The 16,354-nt window shown below is 37.1% G+C and overlaps 1 pseudogene; it reads right to left on the bottom strand.

Moving 5' to 3' along the window:
• Positions 1–2,442: 2,442 nt before the first annotated feature.
• On the bottom strand, positions 2,443–3,809 carry LOC110302002 (annotated as a pseudogene).
• Between the last annotated feature and the right edge of the window lie 12,545 nt (positions 3,810–16,354).

The following is a 16,354-nucleotide window of genomic DNA, read 5'->3' as shown; positions in this document are numbered from 1 at the left end:
AATTTTGAGTCTTAGTACATTTGTGTATATAGCTTAGTAAGTTTGGGTGAGAGGTATTATGAGAACATTTCTTTGGGTTTTATTAGGAAACTGTTCTTTCTTATCATCTGTACAATCTAATATCAAGAATCACATCAAATTGTCTCTGGACTAAGCATGAAGATTCATAGATTCATTCCAAACATTTAAGACATAAATAAAGACATGAACAGATAAGGCCATACATGTATGTGTCTTATTGACATGGGTAGGCAGGCCATGTCAAGGATCCTCATAAATGGGGAAACCTTCCTCTGGTCCTTGTGCAGATGTTGATAGCGCCCTTATGATCAGAATATGAGATCCCTGCCTTCCTACAGAGAATTTCTAAACTTGCCTCATTAGCAGAATACATTAAACTTGCCTCCTGTTTTAGTTAGGATTTTACTGATGGACCATGACTACAGCAACATATATGTATATATATATATACATATATATATGTGTGTGTATATATATATATATATATATATATATATATATGAAAATTTTTAATTGAGGTTATCCTATAGTCCAGAAGTTTAGTTCATTGTTACCAAAGCAGGGTGCATGGCAGCACTCAGCCAGATATGGTGTTGGAGAGAGGCTGAGAGTTCTATATTCAGATACATAGGCAGTAGGAAGATAAAGGATACTGGGCCTAGCTTGAGCTTCTGGAAACTCAAAGCCGATCCCTCCTCCAGTGACATTCTTTCTCTAGCAAGGCCACATCCACTCCAACAAGGCCACATCTCCTAATGACACTCCCTGTGAGCTTATGAGGGCCATTTTTATTCTAACTAATATATGTCCCTTATTCAGATGTATAAAGTAAATACTCCTTGTTTCTGTGTTGCTGTTGGTGTATGGCTATCAGAGGACCCAGAGCTCCTTTCCCTCATTTTCTTTGTGTCTGTTGCTTCCTCATGTCCAACTATATTAGTTAGTTAAATCCCTAAGCCATGCAGGTTACCAAAGCAAATAACTAAATTAGCAGGCATTAGCAGGGTTCTAGTGTTTTCTGTCACTAGACATAAGTTCAGTTGAGGCAAGGCAATTTTGAAGATGAGCCATTGGATTTATTTTCTAATAATGAGTGAAATAGCCATGCCACATATATGAGACACCATTTTATAGCATCCCTTCCTATTGTCCAGTACTTACATTTCTTTCTGATTCCTGCTATATTCTTTTTTCCTAAGCCTTGAAAGAGGACACTACTCTAATTAAACAAGGGGGAGCGGAAAGCATAAAAATAAGAGGAAGATTGTGGAAGAAAAGGCAACTTTGGCAAAGTGGAAAGGGGTAAGAGACAATAATTGAGGGTGAACTTCGATCGAAGGATAGTGCTCAGACTTTTCAAATAAAAACAGACTAATACACAGTATAAGATATTTGAAGTAATAGTTACCCAAGAATAATAACTGGTGTATTACATTTTTTAAAAGAAGAATATCACTGAATCAAAGTCTGTTTTTTTTTTTTTTTATTAATCTGAACTTCCTATGCTATGATAACTCTGAGTTCTGTAGTACATGTATGTGATACTGGAATTATGATCTTCAAGAGTTGAGAATCAAATAAAAATACTGAGTAAAGAATATGAAGTTATATGGAAGGAAGATTGAAGAAATATTAAAAGTTTTCCTCTCCCCTTAGTAGGCTTTCTCTGCTGTAGTCACAGAACAATGCTACACACTTTTGGAAACCCAAAACACAAGCAAGAGGCACAAAAAATGATGAGATTATGAGATATAATAATTGGTTGCTACAGTTAAATCAGAGAAATCTGTTTAGAGTTATCAATATAGAGACAAATATTTAAATATTTGGATCATAAGTTTTGAACTGTCTTTCATAGCATCACAATATGAATATTTGTAAAAATATTTCATTTATGATTCTACAGATAATAAAGACATCTGAAATAGTTGTGGATTGCAAAACTTATTTAAAAAAAAAGTATGGTTTCCACGAGACTATTCGTATGCAAAGCCTCTCCGGTTATAAGCCACCTTTCAGGTGACTGCTTCATGTACTGAGAAAGCCCTAAAACTGAGTGAGAGGCACCCAGACTGAACCATGGGTACTCCACATGCTTAATTTCAAAGCATTTTTTTCTCATTAAACTTGTTTTAATGCTCTCAAAACTCTGTGACAGATTTTTGGTCAAGTTGTTTCCATTAAAAAGTACTGATTTTAAAAACTAATATCTTAAAACTGCCACACACACACACACACACACACACACACACACACACACGGTCCACAAAACATTCTTTCCTTCTGAAGTTTTTACGATGCATTGTTATCATTAACCAGTCTTTTACTATTAAACTTAAATGTCCAATTGAAAACAAACAGTTCTGAGACCATTCTTCCACCACTGATTAAAACTGGGGTGGCAGGTGTTAGGAATAATATTCATTTAGCCTTCTGAGCTTTCTGAGCATACTTGGTGACTTTGTCAGCTCCAGCAGCCTTCTTGTCCACAGCTTTGGTGACACCCACAGCAACTCTCTGCCTCATGTCACGAACAGCAAAACGACCAAGTGGAGGATAGTCAGAGAAGCTCTCAACACACATGAGCTTGCCAGGGACCATATCAACAATGGCAGCATCACCGGACTTCAGGAATTTGGGGCCATCTTCCAGCTTCTTAACAATGATCGGTCTTTTCTTAAAGCTCAGCAAACTTGCATGCTATGTGGGCTGTGTGACAATCCAGAACAGGAGCATTGCCAGCACTGATTTGGCCTGGATGGTTCAGGATAATCACCTGAGCAGTGAAGCCAGCTGCTTCCATTGGTGGATCACTTTTTCTGTCACCAGCAACATTGCCTTGTCTAACATCTTTGACCGACACGTTCTTTACATTGAAGATCACATTGTCCCCAGGAAGAGCTTCACTCAAAGCTTCATGGTGCATTTCAACAGACTTGACTTTAGTTGTTATATTGACTGGAGCAAAGGTAACCACCATGCCAGGTTTGAGAACACCAGTCTCCACTTGGCCCACGGGGACAGTCTCAATTCCTCCAATTTTATAGACATCCTGGAGGGGCAGTCGCAGAGGCTTGTCAGTTGGACAAGTTGGTGGTAGGATACAATCCAAAGCTTCCAGCAGCGTGGTGCCACTGGCACTGCCATCTTTGCGGGTGACTTTCCATCCCTTGAACCAAGGCATATTAGCACTTGGCTCCAGCATGCTGTCACCATTCCAAACAGAAATTGGCACAAATGCTACTGTGTCAGGGTTGTAGCCAATTTTCTTAATGTAGGTGCTGACTTCCTTAAGGATTTCCTCATATCTCTTCTGACTGTATGGTGGCTCGGTGGAATCCATTTTGTTAACACCAACAATTAGCTGCTTCACACCCAGTGTGTAAGCCAGAAGAGCAGGCTCATGGGTCTGCCCATTCTTGGAGATACTAGCTTCAAATTCACCAAAACCAGCAGCAACAATCAGGACAGCACAGTCAGCCTGGAATGTGCTTGTAATCATGTTTTTGATGAAGTCTCTGTGTCCTGGGGCATCAATAATAGTCACATAGTATTTGCTGGCCTCGAATTTCCACAGGGAGATGTCCCTAGCTATATCATGCTCACGCTCAGCTTTCAGTTTGTCTAAGACCCAAGTGTACTTGAAGGAGACCTTTCCCATCTCAGCAGCCTCCTTCTCAAACGAGATTCCACCACATTTGTAAATCAGGTGGCAGGGTGTTGGTGGACTTGCTGGAATGTACGTGTCCAATTACTACGATATTGATGTGAGCGTTTTTCTTTCCCATTTTTGCTTTGAATTAGTGGTGGCTTTCACAACACCTGTGTTCTGACGGCAAACCCGTTGCGAAAAAGCCAAAGCATTCTTTTTTTTTTTAAACAGATTTTTATTAGATATTTTCTTCATTTACATTTCAAATGCTATCCCGAAAGTCCCCTATACCTCTCCCTGCGCTGCTCCCCAGCCCACCCACTCCCACTTCCTGGCCCTGGCATTCCCCTGTACTGGGGCATATAATTTTTGTAAGACCAAGGGCCTCTCCTTCCAATGTTGGCCAACCAGGCAATCTTCTGCTACATATGCAGCTAGAGACACGAGTTCAGGGGTTTGGAATTGTAGGGACTTTTTTGTGACAGGAGAAAACTTGGGGGAAAGAAGAGAACATTCTGCTGTTAACTCTCAACAGGAAATGAACATACTAGAGCAGTGCTGCAAAGAGAGGACTTTTTTTTTTTTTTTTTTTAAATCTTAAACTGATTAGCAGTTAGAGATTCTTGTGCACAGCAAGCTATTATCCTTATGGATTCTTGTAGGCTTAGATTCTTTTCAAAACCTGCTTTAATTATGTTTTTTAACACTTCAACCTTCCTTCTAGCCCAACCACCCAGCAGAGGTAGGGAAAAAGAAAGATTAACAGGAAATGGGGGTTGTGGACCTGTTTAGAAATAGTTCTTTGGTGAAATACTCATTTTTTTGTTATGATCAGTCCAGTCCACTAGCAAAACACCAAACACAAATCAGTAGCAGTGACTTGATCAAGAAGGAACCTTGAGGCTTCAGTGATTGGCATGAGTCTCCAGAAGCAACTACAAGCAGCTATAATACCACTAGAAGTTCTTTGGTGGCTAAAATGTGTAAGTAGCAGACATTAGGTAGGAGAAAAGCCTAGGTAATCTAGTAGTGCCTGATTCAGTTGTTTAAAAGATCTTAAGATGGCTGAAGGTTCCATGAGGAAAAAAGCTTGCATGTGAACTTAGACTATCAATGGTAGACTGCCTTTCTTCTTCATGGCCAGTGCTATGATCTATAAAGTATATAATGAAAAACATTTAATCAACCTCCTTGTGACAAATGTATTAATATCCACAAGTTCCTGGTTTTATTTTATTCTTCATTCCTGATTATGTAAATGTTTACTCTAGATCAACTCAGGAAATTGCAGATGATGCTATTATGAACCATAGACAGTGTCATTTACCAGGATCCTAAAAAACAACTTATAAACAGGAATGAAGTCTTTTTCCTCCAAACCATGGTCCCTCCTCTGTCCTCCTGCACAAGCTTTGTCCTTTTGCTAGGAAATGCTAAATCTGTGAGTATGATTGATGTTGCAGACCAACTCAAACAGGAAGAGTCTTCCTAATATATTTTCAACACACATTTTTGGGTTCCTCAATACTAGATAAAGTAGATTTTTTTTTACAAATAATTTATGAGTACTTGACAACTATTTCTGGCTTCTTTGTATACGTGATTATTGCCCTGTATTTAATAAATGGAGATTAGTGACTCTGAGGTTAGAAACTTTATGTCTTTTATCTACCAGACTGTTTAACTAGAAAAATCAATAGATAAGTAAGAATAAATGCTTAAAACTTTTTAAATACCAGATGTTGCCATCCAATCAAAATTGGATGACATTTTCTGAGTAAGGTTCTCATGAAAGAAGTTTATAATCTTGGCTGGAATGTGGCTCCATTTAAGTGTATGTATAGTCACTTGTGAACTACTAATAACAATTAGAATTCCTTTTATAAGCTTTTGCTTAATTATACAAATTTAAATGTATATTTACTTGATATTTTCAGATATATACACACTTTTAGTCTCTAATTTTTCACATATACTTAGACCTGATAAACAGTAACAGAAGCAGTGAAAACATCATACACTAATTATTAGTAAGCTAAGTTTTTTTTAATTGAGTCCTAGAAAATGTTTATTGGTGGTTGTTTAATTTCATAGTCAGTTTATAATTACAACTATGTAATTGTATTTCAAGCTAGATAATATGGGGTCTTTTAAGATCAACAAGGTAAGCTGTATCATGATCTCTTAGACAGAAAAGAAATAAGTAAATACCCTCATTAATTTTGTCTCAGGTATCCAAGTGAATGCTATGTTTTAAGTTAAATTCACTTTATTATGAAAGAATATTTATTTTTAACTCTTTTGAATTTCAACCAACTCAGTGTAGGAGGGAAAGTTTATATGATAGTTCAGGGAGAGATCTGGAAATTTACCTTGAATTGTCTTTTCTCTAAGACTGAACAGCCCCTGTATATAACCCATCATCTGAGTCAGAGCTTGCTGCTGCTCTATCATCTCCACCTGACTTCTGTTGTATCTCAATACATCCATCATCTCCTATCTTAAATCCAAATATAAATTTCTCATCTTTAACCAACTACACCATACAAATGTCTCTGAACATCCATTCTGGATTTCTTCCATGGATTCTCTGAATATAAAATCTAAATTCCTCATCAATATTCTGACAAGTATTTTGTTTAATTCTTCACAGGTGGAACTTTTGGGTACATGACACATGAAACCATATCCTTAGTGGAGTTTCTTTTTTTCTGTTTACTAGCATGACTCTCCATTGTTTCTCATATCTCCATGGATTTTTTTCTCTATGAATTTTTATAGATATCTATTTTCATACATTTAAACACTTTTTTTATCAAAAGGTTCTACACTGAGACCTTTTCTTTTGTTATATTAGCCTTACCCTAATCAGTCAGTCATATACCCAAGGTTCCTAATATTTGCTTCCTGATATTAGATGTCTACCTCCTCTGAATTATAGATCCAGCCTTTTTGAGATGCATGTTGTAGAGTTTGGATATTTTATTGACCCTTAAAGACACTATGGTTTAGGGGTTTATTCCAAAGAAGACACTATTGGCAGTTGTAAAAACTCAAATGGACAGTCTCTGGAAAAATTCACTGAAAAAGTCTATGGACCTAGACCCCACTTTCTCTTCTTGTCACTTTCCATCATGAGGTTTTGCTCTGCCACACTCTCCCTCTCTGTTTCCCTTCTTCAAAGTGATGGTGCAAACTGATCACGAACTAAGCTATTTGTTACCTTGATGTGGGGGTCTTTCTATAATTTAGTAGTCTTAAGAATTATTTAAAGTGTTAAAAAATAATAAGCATACAATCAACTTCCTATATGCAATGAAGACTCCCACAATTTAACAATAAGAGCAAAGTCACCAATCCTTGTAATTTCCTCTCACCGATCTGTTTGATTATTGAGATATAGTGCAGTAAACTTATAAGCCATATCCATGCCCAAAGTCTGACAACAGTATCAATTCTCTGTATTATTTCTGCATTTCATTTTAATATCTTTTCCTATCTTTAAATTTTTTCACATAGTAGTTATAATCTTAACAATCAAGTGCTAGACATCTTCTTAGATTTTTTCCATTGCCATAAACTAAATGGTCCACATAGATAATCATTCTTTACTTTATTACAATCACTGAGGATGTAGATTCTGTTGTTCTGTTATTCCTATAGGAAAAGAAAACCCTCTTACTCAATGCCAATGCCTACATTTTAGTGCAATTACCTTGTGATCCTGCTCCTGTGTGTCTTGGCATAGCCCGTATGTTCTTCAAATCTGTTCTGTTCTCTTAGGTCTTCCCAGTTGCCTTGTTCTGTGTCATTTCTTGAGAGTTTTAGTTCTTTGGCTTATCCTATTACACTGTTACAATTTAACACACTTACCACTCAATGTTGAAGGGCTCTCCAGGTGTGGACATCCTCCAATTATGTGTTAAACACATGATTTTCATTACTAAATTTACCAAAAGATTCTACATCAAGTAGTTTATGATTGATGGCTCTATAGCAAAAGAAAGATTAGAGAGAGAATGTCATAGCTACTTCTTTAAATCAGCTTTAAGTGACATTAGAGTCTTAAGAAATTAAAGTCCAAATCCAAAGATGATATGTTTTTATGGTAAGTTTGATGAAAGAGCTTAATAGCAGTAATGAAACATGATTTATAGAAATAGTATGACTGGATATAAAAATAATAATGAGTCACTTGTGTGCTATTTCTTCCTTTCCTAACACCTGAAATATGTAGTCTTATAATGTATTGTCAAGGCAAATAGAAGGGATGGTGACTTTCTCATGTTTCATCATTTGCTGGTGGTAAGCTGTGGTGAGAAGATAAGAGGGAAGAAGAGAAGGAGAGGATAAAGTCTTCTTTTGAAGGCCATTCTATGTCTATCAACTGAACAGAGAAAGGATCCCTATAATATTTGGATCATGTCCTGAACTCCTGTACCTTCTAGTGTGTGACTACTTTTGAGAAGAGAATGCATCTTATTTGTGTATGCACATGTACTGAAATGTATTCATCTTTATAATACATGTAATAAATGATGATTGTTGTATTATGTCAACTTGGTTCCCAAAATTGCACAAGAATCCACATGTCCACACATAAGATGCTGAGAGACCCTGCCCTCAGTTGGTTTTGATTGGTAAATAAAGCTGCCAGTGGCCAATGGCTGGCCAGGGAGACAGAGGCAGAACTAAGGAAGGAGTAGGAAGAGAGATATCCATCATGCCAAGAAAAGAGTAGATGCCACACTTGAGGGGTGCCTGACAGAGAACATAGCTATCATTTAGGATGGAGAACTCAGCCTGAGAGGGCTGCAGGTCTGGGTCTGGGACAGTCAAGATAAAATATAGATTTTAGGAAATCATGAGATGGGGCTTTCTGGAGGGACAGCAGCCACGTGAAGATTAGGAAGTGGCCCAGCCATTGAGCTATTTAACACAAATTAAAATATAAAGGCTGAATGTATGTGTCTCTCATTCCTGAAATCAAAATACTGGAGTGGGTAGTGAGGAGCACCACCGCTGCTACCACCAGAGTTGATTTGAGTAGTGTTAATTGAGTTCAGCTACAGATGACATATTTCTGATGGATTTTTTTTTAAAGTAAAATAATACTAACTACCCTTAATGAAATAGAACTAAGGAAGCAAAGTAAATAAACAATGTAGAAAAATGATGTTAGGTTTACGCAAATCATTTAAAAATAACAACTGAAAGTCTTTTATCATTTTGACTATCTAGTGAAGTTTTTATTCATAGGACTTACATATGTTCTTAGGTGCAGAGCTCAGTAAACGAATTTAAAAGATTCATAAGGGAAGGTGCCCAACCCAAGTCAATGAGCAGGCATTCTACTTAGTTTACTTAATATTGATTTTTATAGTGAAGTGTGTGCTCCCAGTCCTTGTTGATTTATGAGATTCTATGATGCTGATTGCCTTTAGAGCTGCAGTGGTGAGAAGTGCTCTTTGGGAGAGCTCTCTCGAGTTTGTAAGTTAGTAAGTGTAACTGGCACAGGAGGAACACTTTACTATGGGTAGCTAGCTATCTGAATGTATGATGGCTATTATTGATTGTCAACTTGACTACCTCAGGAATGAGCTAAAATTCTGAAACATAGGACACACTTATGAGAGATTTGTTTTTGCTTGGTTTGAAGTGGGTGAATACACCTTTAGTCTGGACACAGGTTTTTTATCCAGATCCTGAAGTAAGAAGACACACACCTTTAATTCAGATCTTGAGGTAGAAAGACACACATTAACTTCAATCCAGATCTTGGGGTAGGAAGTCATTCCCTTTTTCTGAGCCACACCTTCAGCTGGAAGTCTACATAAAACTATAGACAAAGAAAGCTTTGTCTCTTTGCCTGCGTGTCCTCTCCTCTCTAGCACATCCATTCCTTTCTGAGCTAAGACACACTGCCTACTGGACTAAGCAACTATGGGATTCTTTGACCTTTTTTCACAGCTAGCCATTGTTGGATTAGTTGGACAGCAGCCTGTCAGTAATTCTAATACATCTCTCTATATAGAATTATGGAATTATAGGATGTGTGTATATAATATATGTGTGTATATAATATATGTATGCATATAATTATACATATATAACTATAGAAGGATTATATTATGCATTAAATTATATAAATACATGTGCACACACACATTGAGAGATTTATTCTATAAACCTGTTAAATGTGCTTTTTATATTTTTAACAAATCCTGACTAATAGAAAGCAGGAAGGAAATTAAACATGTTGTGATTTTCCCCAATATCATAAGATATCATATATAGGGCATTCTTAAAACAGCTCTGTCCCTCTCCCCCTCGTGTGTGTGTGTGTGTGTGTGTCTGTGTATACCATGAGTCTATGAAAGTCTAAGAGTTGGTTATATCCAATATAACATCCTGGAAGTATTGGAGGTGATTCTGAGGACAAGTATGCTACCAAGTCCCTAAAATGCACTGGGAATTTTGTCATTATGTAGATTGTGTAGAATTTCCTGGAATAAAAATGGAGTAGTTAGTGTGGTAAAAGACAGATATAATTGTGAATGTTATTTAAGTCTAGATCTATACTTTGGTCAAATTTAGTGAATCGAAGCAAGTGATAATAACTCCATTTGTATTATACTTGCCTGTGTGGCCTTAATCTTAAAGGTCACTTCCCTTCCTTTTAGAGCTACATTTTGTTGCAACTGCAAGCTGCTGCTTTCCCACCCACTTCTTCCCTTTGCTTAGCCCAGTCAGCCTTCTGATTAAGAGGACTATGAGTCCAACCCATTGCCAGAAGATATAGACAAGAACAACAGTGGTTTTCTTTCCTTTATCCCAGCTATTATGCAAGGCACATCAGGGAAGTGTGTACATAATTGGCTTCCAAGTGCTAGGAGAAAAGGAGAAAAAATACAAAGAGAATATGCCAGGCTCAACTGAACTCATTGTACTGTTCAGAGTGTTCTTGTTCAGCTGATTTGAAACTGTGTGGAAGAGTTACTGCAGAGATGGGTGAAGTACAAAGAAACAAAAAATTACATTTTTCAGAGAAAAGGATTGGAAAATCTAGCCATCTTTCTTAGCTAAGTTAGAATATTGGGCCATACCGTAATTTTTCCTTATTTTAGTATGAGCAGATGATATCATTTCAAGAAACAGTGAGGCAAGCAAAAAAGTATGCCTTTTTCCCTCTCTGGTTTCTTTTATTTTTCTATTTTCATTGATGACTTCTTTAAAATCCTAAAATGATCTGATCAATGTGGGTTAATTAACAAAGTCCTGAAGTAGGCACATTGGTCACTGTTCAATCTCCAGAGACTCACTTCCTCATCTGCCTGGTAAGATAGCACTTTAATTATATGACATTATATCCTTGCATAGTTGTTTATATAAGTGGAGTCTTCATAGTTTATGTAACCATCATCTTTCTACTTTTATCTTTCCTTTACACACATTTTTCTTGAGATAAATTACTGCAGTGAAAGGTTGTGAGTTTAATGAATCTTTACATATTGATAAATTGTAATATAAGATACATGCAAATATAGTTTAATGTTGTGATAAAACAAGAATATAATAAGGTTCTGATTTCAGTGCTTATACCAAAATTACAAACTGATTATTTATATTATAAAAGAAAATGGACTATTGACAGGGAAGTAGATACACTGACTCTAAATCTTCACCTCTCCCTCTGTTCCTCCGAATCCCCCAGGCTTCTCTGCAGCTCAACAACAGAATACCTGCTTCAGCCTTCCACCCCATCCTGCCTCCATCTCCTATGGATTCAATAGATCTTCCCCTCCTAACCTCCCTCAACCCACTTGTGACTTTATCTCACTGTCTACAATATAATTAAATTTAATGCAATATCATTCCAAATACATTTCTCACTTAGATTCAGCTATAAGAATGGGATCAGTGTGGATGGAGAATGGTCAGAGTGCTTTCCCATCAGGTGGCCTACATAAGCAAATCACTAATCAGTTCCCAATTTAGGCTGAAGTGTATGTATATACTTGCACTATGTATTATTTAAATTTCACATTAAATTTTTTTCTTTGCTTGTATTTCACATGTGTATGTATATGTAACAGAAGGAGTCAATTTTGGAAAAGGATTATCATTAGGGGAGTAGAAGGAGAAGGAAGGGGTTGGAGGAAGGATAACTGGAAGAGGCTGGAAAGAGAGAGGAAAAGTGATATAATTCCAATTAAAACATTAAAATAAAGAAATCTGTGCAGGAGAATAAAATCAGTAGAGTTACAACATTTCATCGATGACTCAAGCAAATGGGAGTAGAATTAGCTACTACATCAACAAGGCCAACACATATGCACACACAATTACAGAGAAATATCTGCCAGCATCAGCTATGAAAAAAGAATACAGTGTATATACAGAGTGCATGCAGTGTTCATATGCAAACTTTTCTCTTGATTAATATTCTTCTGTTATTTTTTTATTAAAGTGTTTAAGAAAAGTAATGCCATGCTTTAAAAATGAATTCACTTATAAAATATAGCAATATATCAAAATAAGATGCCAAGTAGCTGAAAGGAGGGGAATCACTGTTTATAGGTCTAAAATATTACAGTCCAAAAGACATACCTGGTATACATTTAGACAGAGAAATCTGAAGAAACACATTTTAAAAATATAGTTTTGGTCAAGCATTAATGAAAAGGAAACATTTTTTCACATATTCAAAAAGTGTATCCAGATCTGTAATTCTACCCCAATGTCCTTGACAAAGTTGAGTATACATCGATTGACAACTTGTTCAGTCCCTGACTTCTCCTGAATTGTTCCTTTGTTTATCATTAAGGAAAGGGATGCTACTGGAGGCTTGAAAAGCAGTTTGTGATTTTAGAATGGCTAAGTTATATGAGCAGGACTTAAAGGAGAAAGGAAAAAGACACTGTTCTGGTGAGGCACACAGACTTTAGAGGAGGTACAGGTTTACTTGCTGCTCCATCAGGTTGAATCTATAGATTGCTATTATTGTGTCCATTTTCTTCATGAAACACATGAGCTGTACATTCCAGGTGGAGCAGATAAGCAATCCAGCTCTGATTCTCCTTCTTCTATACCTTGTTCACTAGCCTCATGGTAAACTATTAGGAGATGCATATACAGCACAAGATCATCTTACTTCTCTCTACTTCCCACTCTTCCTCCCCTCCTTCTCCCATGTTCTGCCCAAGACCTTCTCCTTCTCTCTTCATCTTTCACTGTATCTTTTCTTTATGATTTTCTGGGATAAAAATGTTTTAATGTATTTGTCTCATATAGAAAAACTATAATCAAATAACTCAGGATTTCTTGAATTACTAGCAGTTGTTTTCATTTTTATTATATTTCTGCACCCCATGACATGCAACTTTTTCCATGTTAACTTAATAAGTGTTGATGTATTTATTTATTGTTTTTTTTTTTTTAATGCAGAGACTTACTATGTAGTCAGACGGTTTGCTTGGACCTGAGGTATGTGCAGCATAACTAGTTAAAGGCATTTTCCTGCCTTCTATTTTAAATTGTAGATTAGAATAAAAATTATGATTATTCCAGAAAATGCTCAAAATTCTTATTGTTTATAAATTTATCTCATCATAACATGGGGAACTGATAAATACCATTCCAAATATATGTACAATTCAGAATTATGCAATGTAATTTAAGTAACTGATATTTATTTTTTTTTCTTCTATGATAGGGGCCAGTAGTAGGTGAGTTACAGTGGAAAAATTTTAAGTTCATCTATTCTGAATTGGGGAGGTGTCATTCACCTAGAGAAGAAACTAGAATTAGTCACACATTGAAAATTTACTACACTAAGATAACAGAGAAAATGATACAGAAATGTTGCTTATCACTAGGGACTCTTTGACTCTTAAGATCTGTACATTATAGGAAATATTCTACCCAACAAAAAAAAAAAAAGAAGATGTTGAAAGCTGTCTTATAGGACTAACTGGGCAAAGAGAAACTGGAGGTCATTCAAGGAGACAATGACCTAAAGATTCCCCATTGCAATGGGCAGAGTCTTCAGATGGGTACTCAAATAGAAGTATTCCAATGCCTAAGCATAACTACCCATAACCTCATTTCCTAAGATTGGATTTGTAAAATCCAAATGACTTGATGCCTGTATCCAGACATATGTCAGAGAAACTGTGAGCTTTCCCTGGAGTGAGATAACATTTTACTTAGCCTGTATTTCTTTTCTCTGTACCATATTTAAAACTATACTATACACGAGGCTGAGAAGAGAAATGCAAAGGGGCAACATTCAGAGAGGGTTGGGTTGGGGCAATTAAAATGAATATGATCAAAATAGGTAACATATGTGAAAAATTATCAAAGAACTAATAAAAATATGTTAAAAATACCTATTACTAAAGCAGAAATCCTCAGAAATTTGCTGATAAAATTATATATATATATATATATATATATATATATATATATATATNTGTGTGTGTGTGTGTGTGTATGTATATATATATATATATATATATATATATATATCACAAGTCATTTAAAATAAAACAAGGATTTTAAAATAAAACTGCAAAGAAGCTTTAAAATAATTATATAGATATGGTAATAGAAATAAAAGAAGCTGACAAAATTTTTGCATAGAATGTTAAACTCCCAAGTACAAAATTTATAGAACTGAAAAATACACAATTACTAACTCAAAGGGATTAAGAAGTTCATATCAGATATCAAAAACAAACTAGGAAAACAAAACAGATTTATGGAGAGCAGAGAGAAGACTCAGTGGGTGAGAGCACTTGGTGCTCTTGCAGAGTATCTTAGCTTGTTTTTCATCGCCCACCTGGTAGTTTAGAACCACCATAATTCTAGTTCCAGAAAATACAACATGCTCTTTTGACCTCTATGGTACCAGGCCTATGCAAGATGCCCATACATTCATGCAGGCATTAACTCATACAAACAAGTTAAAAATGCCATGAGAAAAATAATGAAGATAATGCATTTAGTGAAAACTACAGCAAGGAATTTAACAGAGGCAGGAGGAGTTTACATGTCAGCTTCCTATATGAAAGGAATGGGGGGGCCAGATGAGGGAGGATCTGGAGGAGAAAGCAAAAAGAAATAGAGGAAGGGATATGAGAAAGGACTGTGACAAACCAGAGGAAACAAGGTGTTAAACATCAAGAATTGGGAGACTTTTCCAAAGCATAAAAGAGACTTCACTATTAATTCAAGGAGATATATGAATTCCTTTTTCTTTTAATTAATTAATTAATCTATTCATTTTACATCATAATTGCAGCCCTTCATTCTCCCAGCTGCCCTCATACAACCCTTCCACCTTTTCCCCTTCCCTTTTCCAAATAACTGGAGCCCCTTCCCCCCCTCCCTACATTGGCATATCAAGTGACTACAGGAATCCTCTCTCACAGAGGCCAGGTGAGGCAGCTTAGTAAGGGGAACAGGATCCACAGGCAGGCAACAAAGTCAGAGACAGCTCCCTCTCCAGTTGTTGGGAGACCCACATGAAGACCAAGTTGCACATCTGCAACATATGTGTGGGCAGCCAAGGTCCAGCCCATGCTTGCTTGCTTGCTCACTGGGAGCCCCCAAGGGTCCAAGTTAATTGATGGTCTTCTTGAAGAGTTCCTATCCTCTTTAGGTTCCATAGTACCCCCACCCCAACTCTTGGACAAGACTCTCAGGCTCCATCTAATGTTTGGCAGTGGGTCTATGTATCTGTTTCAGTCAGCTACTAGGTGGAGCCTTTCAGAGGACAATTATACAATGGTACTGTCTGCAAGTATAAAAGCATATCATTAATAAAGTCAGGGATTGGATTTTGTCCATAGATGAGTCTCTAGTTGTGCCAGTTATTGATGGACCATTCCCTCAATCTCTATTCAACTTTTGTCCTTGCACTTGTAGGCAGAACACATTTTGGGTTAAAGCTTTTGTGGGTGGGTTGATGTCCTTATCCCTTCACTGGGAGTCCTGCCTATCTATAGGAGGTGGCCACTTCAAGCTCCATATCCCCCACTGCTAGGAGCTGTTGCCCACAGAAATAGAGTGCACGGGGAGGGGCAGGGCAGAATTTTAACCTGATGGGTTTTCCCAAAGCGGTCAGTACACAGATAATTAGATAATTGTGGCAGAGATCTCACTGGGTGGTCCCTGATGGCTACAGACATCTTGGATTGAAGATAGAAGTGTGGACTTGTAATATGGAGTGCAGAGGGGACAATACAGACCTCAGGGTTGCTGGACTTACTGGAGGACACACCAGGCAGGAGCTTGGGGCTTGGAGCTTGAGGATTTCACCTGGTTGTCCTGGATGACAGCAGGCCTCCAGGGATGTCAGGTAGAGCTATTGTCCAGGAAATATTGTCCAGGAGTGCAGAGGGAGCAGGACAGTACGCTCTTGCTGGGTTTGCTCAGTGGGTCCAGCAGCCAGGGAATTGGGGTAAGGAGGTCTCACTTCGTGGTCCCTGAAGGCTGCAGTCCTCTGGGATTGCAGGTTGAGATGTGGATGTGAAGATGGAGCACAGAGAGAACAGGGCAGAACTCACTACTGGCCTGGAGACCCAGCATACAAGGGAGAATTCTATGAATTCTACTCTGACATGTGTCAATGAAACATTAGCAATGAGAGGTAAAAACTAAGACATATAACTTATA

Source organism: Mus caroli, chromosome 9, assembly GCF_900094665.2.
Source record: "Mus caroli chromosome 9, CAROLI_EIJ_v1.1, whole genome shotgun sequence".
In the NCBI taxonomy this organism is placed as follows: Eukaryota; Metazoa; Chordata; class Mammalia; order Rodentia; family Muridae; genus Mus; species Mus caroli.
This window is presented reverse-complemented; position numbering and strand designations above follow the sequence as displayed.